The following is a 10,545-nucleotide window of genomic DNA, read 5'->3' on the forward strand; positions in this document are numbered from 1 at the left end:
GCATCCTAGAAAGCAATATTTGATTCCTAGACTGGCTGAGGGAAGAAGGGTGAATGTGTGCATATTGGGGGAGGGAAAAGCAGTGCTGGAAATTGGGGAACTTTTCCAAATCCTAGTAGAGGGTAGGGTTCAAACATCTCTAGGTCCAACAACAACTCAGATGCAGAGTAGAAAGACTTGCATTTATATAGTGCCTTATGACCAGCTCAAAACATTTAACAGCTAATGAAGTACTTTTGGAGTGATCAGTTTTAATATGGGAAATGCAGCAGCTAATTTGCCACAAACAGCAATGTGATAATGACCAGATAATCTATTTTTGTTATTTTGATTTAAAGATAAATTTTGGGTAGGACACTGGAATAACTCCCCTGCTCTGCTTCGAAATAGTGCTATGGGAGCTTCTATGTCCACTTGAGGATAGACGGGGTTTTGGTTTAACGTCTTATCTGAAAGATGGCACATCCGACAGTGTGGTACTCCATCAGTACTGCTCCTCTGACTGTCCAGCGCTCCCTCAGTACTGCACTGGGAGTGTCAGCCTAGATGTGTGTGTTCAAGGCTGAGGAGTGGGACTTGAACCCACAACCTTCTGACTCAGAAGCAAGTGTGCTACCCACTAAGCCATGGTTGACACTAGTAAAGTTGCTCTTCCTCATTCCCAAAAAGCTTTTCCATAATCCTAACTTGTGTTCTCTACTGAACCATTAAGATTGCAAACCAATCAGTCCCACATCAAAAAGTAAATTTACAAGCCATTTTACTGATACCATTTTCTTTCCAACAGAATGGTACCAAAAATAAGGCACGTGGAATTGTTATTTAAAGTATAATCCCATTCATTTCAGGTCCTGCTCATGCAAGATAATGGATTTTCCCCAAGTGAGAAAAAAAGTGGAACCTTATGCAATCACACGGGGCAGATATTCCAATACTCTGGCTCCAGGCCAGCATTGCAGATTGGAGTCCAGATACTTCCCCATGGAAGAGGATAGGGCAGTGTTAGAGCTAACCCCAACCTTGGGCTCCCATTGGCAACAGGTTCCAGTGTCACATTGGAAAGACCAAGAAAAGGATCTTGAACAACTTGCAATTACACAGCACCTCACCACATCATTCAGAAAGGACCCAAACGCTTTACATACTAGAACACTGATGCCACAGCCCTTTTAGACACAGCAAGTTCCACAAACAGCAAGGAGATGAATGACCAGTTAATCTACTTTTGGTGGTGCTGGTTGATATAAGAACATTGGTTAGAGAGAATACATCCATCTTCAGATATCATAGGATGTTGAAACTATGAAAGCATACAGATCCTCAGTTGAACATCTCATCTGAAGGACATCACCTCGACCAATGCTGCACTCCTTCAGTAAGACACACACAAATGTAATTCTGGATTATCCACTCAAATTCTGCCTTGAACCCATAACCTTCTCAGTTAAGGACTGTTAGAAGCACCCTCGCCAAGTTGACTTGTTTAATAAATATGGGTCAGGGAGGAAAATCGGGAGGAAAAGTTCCTACCACATTAATGTGAAGCATTGTTTTTGCCAAATTTATAGGTGTTAAAAGTGTAAATTTCACTCTTTGGAAAGCGATCAATGATTGTTTTCATAATTTGAAGGTCACCATTACAGATATGCAGGGGCCTTACATATGGTTAAAGTAAATATTTTGTACAGGAAAGGCACTATTTTGAAAGGGATGTGGAGCAATTTTGCACACGTAGCTCACTCAACTGAAGACCATGTTGATCTAATGCTTGCTAGCTATACTGACAGTGAACTTAACATCCCACATGGTTTTGCTCAAAATCCAATGAATACAGAAGACTCCACATTCCAAAAATAAGCATGCATCACTGCTGGAAGTACTGCAGTTATCTTTTTATAAAAATAAACCCTCAAACAGCTCAGGTTATTTTGAGTACAAAGTAATAAGTTGACCCTTGAAACAGAGTTGAAGTCTGAATCAAAACGGGATGGCTACAGTCCAAATTAAAATCATGATACAGAAATGTTCATCACACATGGTGCCTGTCCTGTGCACAGGTAATGTGGGCTCGTGTTCTTTTGGAGCATATTCCTCAACTAGGATCAAAATTCCTGCTTCCATGCCAAACATTCGCAACTAGACTACTAGGCATCTCAAAATATTCACCTCCCTTGAGGGATATGTTTAAATATTTTGAGATTTAATATCTTCTCAATAAAAAAAGGGACACACTTGATATTATCTCCACTGGAAGACTCGGGCTGATTGATAAGGGGGCAGGGCAGGAAATGGTAAGAAAAATGTACAATGGCAACTGAATAATCCTCACAAAAAAGTAATTTCAATAGACAAGTGGCCAATATCAAATTAACAACTTGTATTTATATAGCGTCTTTAACGCAGTGAAATGTCCCAAGGCGCTTCACAGGAGTGGAGATAAAAAGGATGCTGACACCGAGCCACACAAGCAGAAATTAGGGCAGGTGACCAAAAGTTTGGTTTTAAGCAGCGTCTTGAAGGAGGAAAGAGGTAGAGAGGCAGAGGTGTTTAGGGAGGGAGTTCCAGAGCTTGGGGCCCAGGCAACAGAAGGCACGGACACCAATGGTTGAGTGATTATAATCAGGGATGCTTAAGAGGACAGAATTAGAGCACTGTAATTTTTTTTTGGGGGGAGGGGGGGGGCGAGTTTGTGGAGCTGGAAGAGATTAGAGATAGGGACAAAAAGGACACTGTCTCCAATTTTTCCCCTTTTGCCTTGCATTTTTTGTAAAGATGGTGACAATTCCATACACAGATCTTCTGAAATTTCACCCAATCCCACTGCCAACTAGCCATTTTCATTCCCACAGGCAGAACCTCTAGGCTATGTAGCTTTGGCAGGGGAGCAGGGAGGAAAGAATTCACACCCCATCGCAACCCTCTTTCCCAACTTTAAATGCAAATATTTTCAGCATTAAAAAAAGATGCCAGGGAGGAATACAAAGCAACTCTGGCCTATTTCCACTCCCCTCTCTTCGCTCACGATCTCTACTCCAAGATCTCTGCTCTATCCTCCTGCCAGTCCAGCTAACTCAACAGAGACCATGAAATAAACCTGGGGACTGCCGATTATTTTTAACATGTCCAGAGGATGTGGAATGCCCTTACAGACGTCAGGAACAGTGACAGGAAATGGAATTCTGCCAAAAGTAGCATTGAACAAATATTTCACATGTAGGAACAAATTCGACAAAAAATCCAAAACTCCTACCAATAAAACATCTGCTACAAAAACAAGCATTTCTGCAAGCCCAGCATTCCCCCACCTACCTACCTATACTCCACATATTTTCCCAGCGAACCATCAGTCTTAGTGTTCTCTACAAAAGTAGTCAGTCAAAAAAGTTGCTAAAATCTTCTAAACAAACCATCCACATTAGTCACTAGAAAATCATTTTAAAAAAAGGACTACCACAAAAAGTACTAGGACTTGAGTTTACTGAGCAAAATCTCCCAAGCTTTACACTGAGAAGTAGGGGCAAGACAAGAGATAGGTTTGGAAGAACCATTTAAAAAAAGACAGATGAAGTAACAGACAGTTTAGAAGGGAGTTAAATAGAGTAGAACTGACAGCCGATGATGGCTCTAGTGGGGTGGTGAGCAGGTTGAATACATAGGAGGCCAAGGTGGTAAGACAAAGGTCATGGATTGAAGGAGGTTGCAGAGGTAAACTCAGGCAAAGCTGTGGGAAGGGGAGGGAAAGAGATTTGTAAATAAGAGCAAGGGATTTTTAATTTAATGACCTGGGGACCAATGGTCAGCGAGCACAGAGGCAACAGGAAAGCAGGGACTGATGCAAACTTTGGGCAAGGTGAAGTTCGTGCAATGTGGAGCTCAGGAGGAAAGCACAGCAGAAAAAGCCTGAAGGTAACGTAGGTGTAAATAAGGGTTTCATCGACAATGGTAAGGGACGGAGGAAGACAAGCAAGCCCTCGAGCTGGCAACACCACAAAAGAAAGAATCAGGAAAAATGCCTAGGCTTATACTCCACCCTGTACCCCACAATTACAGAGTTGAAATTGTTGCGCAATTTTAAAATGCTCCAATTCCACAATAAAGGCCTTATGTTAAAACAGGAAATGCGCAAGACGCAGAGATCATAAACAGCAGTATGCTTCTTCCCAGTTAGACTTAAGGTTTAATTCCCACACATACATGCAGTTACGACGAAAGCAGGAAGCTTGCACTCTTTGCAGTGAGACAAAACATGCCGCGTTCAGCATCTCTCGGGTTAGCATTCTGTCCAACAACCAGTCAGTTTTTTAATGCCAGTAACCACCAACCAGCATTTTCTGTGCTCAATTTGGCAAAAAGGGGCATGAACTTTACATTACAATTCAATCCATTAAAAAGGCTCTGAAGCTCATCTTGCACAACTCTTCTTCTAGTCGAGAAATAAGTTGACTAAAACAAGTCATTCATTCCGCTTAAAACTGCTGTGATGAAACACGGTCCAACCATACACAATCCCGCAGGGCTGTCAAAGGTTTACCTAGTTTTTGAAACTTCTTTCAAACCAGGCAGACGTTGCTCTGTGTTGTTCTTCCGGTGTGGCAACAGCACTCTTCAATTTGTCAAAAAGCAACCGTTTCTTTTTAACTGCAGTGACATCATATTTACTCAATACTTGAACCAGAAGTCATCTCTCCTTGTAGTGCACCACTACTTGTAGAAGGCAGAGAAGCAGCGACACAGGCAGCTCAGTCTTGTACAACACATTAAAAGTTTAAAGTTAGTTGACTCCAAACCATGTTTGATCTCATCGGGTTGGATAATTTGCACTAACTAATCCAATAATCACAAAACAATCTTATGCTCATGGAGGCTTTCAATCTTAAAAGTAGATGCTCACTATACAGACATGTTAAACTCTCCAATACACATCCAAATCTAACGCTCTGCACAGTCTAAACAGGAATGCTCAGTTCACATTAAGAGCTCAAGAGAGGCAGAATTGATTTAATTTCATTTGAACTCGTAACACTGAAGGAAACATCACTACAGCACTAGTTTCACAGTACTGTCGCATGGTAGAATGTACAGCTACTAGCGTGGTACAAAAGTTAATAGAACAAAAATCTCACTATGCCAACAATCACGGCATTACAAGCTCCAACCACGAGTACTCCAACTCTAGTGCAATACAAGTCAAAATGCTCTGAACACAGCTCAACACAAAAATCGGTAGTTGCAGTTTCAGGTATTGACCCAAGTTCAGTAGATGTATGAAAATTTCACACTTACCATTCTGCTTACTGAAATCCTGCAAGAACACTGCCCATCACAACTGCAAAATGAAAACGCTTCTAAGGTGAAGAAACCAGCCATGTTTCAAAGTTCAAAACACCACAGCTTTCGTGGGAGCAGTGACTTACAAAGCACTACACAGAAGCCCGTATCACAAGGGACTCCTTAAACAAACATCACAGAATAAGGAAGACGAGTCGGGAGCCAATCAGCACACACAATGCTCACAGGTAGGAGTGAATTGCTTACAATGCACCACACCTTTTAAATAAGGATCATCACCTGCACCAGGTCTGGAGTGCTGGGCTAGTTACAATAATGTGGTGGGGGACAGCAGTCAGAAAAATCAGTTATAAAAAAAAGTACAAAGGTTTGCAGAAATCAAAGGAAGGGCTGGAAATACACAGGTCAAGCAGTTTTGCAGATCCTGACTTCACTCCTGTGTATTGCCAGTATTTTGCTTTTATTGCAGTTTCCAGTCTATTTCAGATTTCTAGCCCTGCCAATTTTTCAAAAAACCTCCCTTCAGTCAATGACCAGTTATAATTTTATTATATACACTTAAAAACACAATTTACTCAGGATTCAACTCTCCCTTCATAACCACAGGTTAGTGCAGATCCACACAATGTAAATCAGCATTCATTTCTGATAGCCCTTCATATTCTCAAAAGAGACAAGTCAGATTAAGCAATTAAAACAAGCCAATTCAGTGCTTCAGATGATTTGCAAAAACAGGATCTCTCAAAGCACTATAAGCTACAGCAATAAAACATTTGCTACTTAAAATCAGAGGCTGATGTATTTCACATTAAATATCATTTGAAAAGTCAAGTGCAGAATTGGATCACAGGAGAGGTACATTTATACTAAAAATTGAGATGAATCAGCTCTGATCTTCCTCTCTAAATAACCAGATATGTATTTCCACCATTGCTGTCTGTCATCAAGTTTACTTAGCATAGCAGTGACATCCAAAAACAATACACAAATTAATTGATTTGCATACTGTGGCACTTCAGGCAAGATCACTTCAATGCACATGCACGTTGGATTCCCAGAGATGGGCACACAAGAATTGCTTACACCACTCAGCACCAGAATCATGAATCCAAGAGGGAAATAAGAAACTGGATCTACAAGTATGAGAGCTGGATTTGGTGTAAATATCATTAAACCCAACCCAAACAAATGCCTGCCAGCATAAAAGCAACTTGAACACCCAGCACCAGAGGCCAATGCCCATTGTTACTCCACCCAGGTACTGCACAGCTCTCCGCCAGTTTACCCTTTTCAGGTCAGGGGGGCAGAGTAAAAAGGTTTCACAGGCTCATTATGTCTGGTTGCTGATTTTTTTTTTGCAGCTTGTAGATTTACTTCTCCCCTTCAAAATCAAAGCAGATACAGGAGCTTTCACACTGGCATCTTTTTTGAAATGGCTCCTGCCTGGGCATAACTACTTCAGTAGCCCACACTCAGGGCTGGTGCCAGTTACACCAGGATGTGTTTTAGGGGCAAACAGGCCCTCACCCCCAGGCATCATCACTGCACCACCCCCCCCCCCCTCCACCCCCAATCATGGGCCAACCACACCTTCACCCCAATCCTGGGTCAAACCCACCACCACCCTCATCACCACCCCCCCATATCCTGGGTCAAACCCACCACCGCCCTCATCACTCCCCCCCCTATCCTGGGTCAAACCCACCACCGCCCTCATCACTCCCCCCCCCTATCCTGGGTCAAACCCACCACCGCCCTCATCACTCCCCCCCTATCCTGGGTCAAACCCAACACCGCCCTCACCCCCCCCCAATATCCTGGGTCAAACCCACCACTGCCCTCACCCCCCCCAATCCAGGGTCAAATCCACCACCGCCCTCACCAGGGTCAAACCCAACACCGCCCTCACCAGGGTCAAACCCAACACCGCCCTCACCAGGGTCAAACCCAACACCGCCCTCACCAGGGTCAAACCCAACACCGCCCTCACCAGGGTCAAACCCAACACCGCCCTCACCAGGGTCAAACCCAACACCGCCCTCACCAGGGTCAAACCCAACACCGCCCTCACCAGGGTCAAACCCAACACCGCCCTCACCAGGGTCAAACCCAACACCGCCCTCACCAGGGTCAAACCCAACACCGCCCTCACCAGGGTCAAACCCAACACCGCCCTCACCAGGGTCAAACCCAACACCGCCCTCACCAGGGTCAAACCCAACACCGCCCTCACCAGGGTCAAACCCACCACCGCCCTCACCACCCCACTCTCCCTGTCCAGGGTCAAACACACCACCACCCTCACCCCTCTATCCTGGGTCAAACCCATCACCACCCTCACCCCTCTATCCAGGGTCAAACACACCACCACCCTCACCCCTCTATCCAGGGTCAAACACACCACCACCCTCACCCCTCTATCCAGGGTCAAACACACCACCACCCTCACCCCTCTATCCAGGGTCAAACCCACCACCGCCCTCACCCCTCTATCCAGGGTCAAACACACCACCACCCCACTCTCCCTGTCCAGGGTCAAACACACCACCACCCTCACCCCTCTATCCAGGGTCAAACCCACCACCGCCCTCACCACCCCACTCTCCCTGTCCAGGGTCAAACACACCACCACCCTCACCCCTCTATCCAGGGTCAAACACACCACCACCCTCACCCCTCTATCCTGGGTCAAACACACCACCACCCTCACCCCTCTATCCAGGGTCAAACACACCACCACCCTCACCCCTCTATCCTGGGTCAAACACACCACCGCCCCTTAGTTCAACCCCACCGCCCTCACCTCTCCCGCGGGTCGAATCCACCACTGCCCCCAGACCCCACCCCGCGGGCCGGCTGCGGATGCCCTGTTCCCCGCCTGGGGCTGGGGGGGGGGGGGGGGGGGGGGGGGAAGGAAGTGCAGCTGACCCCAGAGCTCGGTCCCCGGACGGGGCAGGAGTGGGTGCGGGGCGGGGCGGGCAGGAGCCCAGCTCCCCGGGCCCAGGGTCATGGGAGGGGGGGGGGGGGGGGGGGGAGCCCAGACTCTGCCCCAGCCCACCCTCCGGGTGTCGGGGCCTCACCAGCCCCGGTACGAGGCCAGCCTTTCGCCGTGGCCGGGAGCCCGGGGCCTGGGTGTGAGGAAGGCGGTGGCTCCAGCAGCGGGCGGGCGGACCCCGGCCCCCTATACCTCAGCACCCCACGTAGCTCGGCCCCCGGTAACGCAGCCCGCCGCGGTGGCCTGGCCCCAGTCCCCGACGCCCGGTACCTCAGTCCGTGCCGTGCCGTGCCGTGCCGTGCCGGGCCTGCCGCCTCTCTCAGTGCCGGGCCGCTCGAGCTCTCTCTCCCAACGTCACCGCAGCCTCGCTCTGGCGCGCCTTAAAAGGGAAACGGCTCTTAAAGCGGCAGCGGCCCCACCGAACCCACCCAATCACACTCACCCACTCACAGCCAATCACACTCACCCACTCACAGCCAATCACACTCACCCCACTCACAGCCAATCACACTCCCCCCACTCACAGCAAATCACACTCACCCACTCACAGCCAATTACACTCACCCCACTCACAGCCAATCACACTCACCCACTCACACCCAATCACACTCCCCCATTCACACCCAATCACACTCACCCCACTCACAGCCAATCACACTCACCCCACTCACAGCCAATCACACTCACCCACTCACAGCCAATCACACTCACCCCACTCACAGCCAATCACACTCCCCCCACTCACAGCCAATTACACTCACCCCACTCACAGCCAATCACACTCACCCACTCACACCCAATCACACTCCCCCATTCACACCCAATCACACTCACCCCACTCACAGCCAATCACACTCCCCCACTCACACCCAATCACACACACACCAGATCACACTCACTCACACCTAATCACACTCACTCCACTGACACCCAATCACACTCACCCCACTCACAGCCAATCACACTCACCCACTCACAGCCAATTACACTCACCCCACTCACAGCCAATCACACTCACCCACTCACACTCAATCACACTCCCCCATTCACACCCAATCACACTCACCCCACTCACAGCCAATCACACTCCCCCACTCACACCCAATCACACACACACCAGATCACACTCACTCACACCTAATCACACTCACTCCACTGACACCCAATCACACTCACCCCACACACGCCCAATTACACTCACCCACTCACAGCCAATCACACTCCCCCACTCATAGCCAATCACACTCACCCCACTCACACCCAATCACACTCACACCAGATCACACTCACTCACACCCAATCACACTCACCCCACTCACACCTGATCACACTCACCCCACACACACCCAATTACACTCACCCACTCACAACCAATCACACAAACACCAGATCACACTCACTCACACCCAATCACACTCACCCCACTCACACCTGATCACACTCACCCCACACACACCCAATTACACTCACCCACTCACAACCAATCACACTCACCCAACTCACACCCAATTACACTCACCCCACACAAACCCAATCACACTCATCCCACTCACTCCCAATCACACTCAGTCACACACAGTCACACTCACCTCACTCACACCCAATCACACTCACCAACTCACACCCAATCACACTCACCCCATTTGCACCCAATAACACTCACCCAATCACACTCACCCAATTCATAACCAATCACACTCACATCACTCACACCCAATCACAGTCACCCCACTCACACCCAATCACATTTACCCAATCACACTTACTCACTCACACCCACTCATACCCAATTACACTCACCCAATCACATTCACCCAATTCATAACCAATCACACTCACATCACGCACACCCAATCACACTCACCCAACTCACACCCAATCACACTCACCCCACTCACACTCAATCACACTCACCAACTCACACCCACCACACTCACACCCAATCACACTCACCCAACTCACACCAATCATATTCACCCCACTCACACACACTCACAGTCATCCACTCACACCCAATCACAATCACTCACTCACACACACCCAATCACACCCACTCACACCCAATCACACTCACCCCAGTCACACACAAGCACACTCACCCAATCACACTCATCCAATCAAGCACACCCAATGACACTCACTCACTCACATGCACTCACGCTCACCCAACTCATATCCAATCACACTCACCCACTCACACACAATCACACACACCCACTCACACTCACACTCACCCAACTCACACACTCACACTCATCCAA

At 47.8% G+C, this 10,545-nt stretch overlaps 1 protein-coding gene across 2 annotated transcripts in view; it reads right to left on the reverse strand.

Moving 5' to 3' along the window:
* The window catches only part of rap1aa (RAP1A, member of RAS oncogene family a), a 121,177-nt gene extending 112,512 nt beyond the window's left edge, over window positions 1-8,665 (reverse strand). Inside the window, exon 1 of one of the 2 annotated variants that reach the window (XM_070859242.1) lies at window positions 8,555-8,665. The gene's annotated coding sequence lies outside the window, so the exon portion shown is untranslated. The remainder of the gene's footprint in view (window positions 1-8,554) is intronic. The other variant, XM_070859243.1, reaches the window with a different exon arrangement.
* Between the last annotated feature and the right edge of the window lie 1,880 nt (window positions 8,666-10,545).

This window comes from Pristiophorus japonicus, chromosome 17, assembly GCF_044704955.1.
Source record: "Pristiophorus japonicus isolate sPriJap1 chromosome 17, sPriJap1.hap1, whole genome shotgun sequence".
In the NCBI taxonomy this organism is placed as follows: domain Eukaryota; kingdom Metazoa; phylum Chordata; class Chondrichthyes; family Pristiophoridae; genus Pristiophorus; species Pristiophorus japonicus.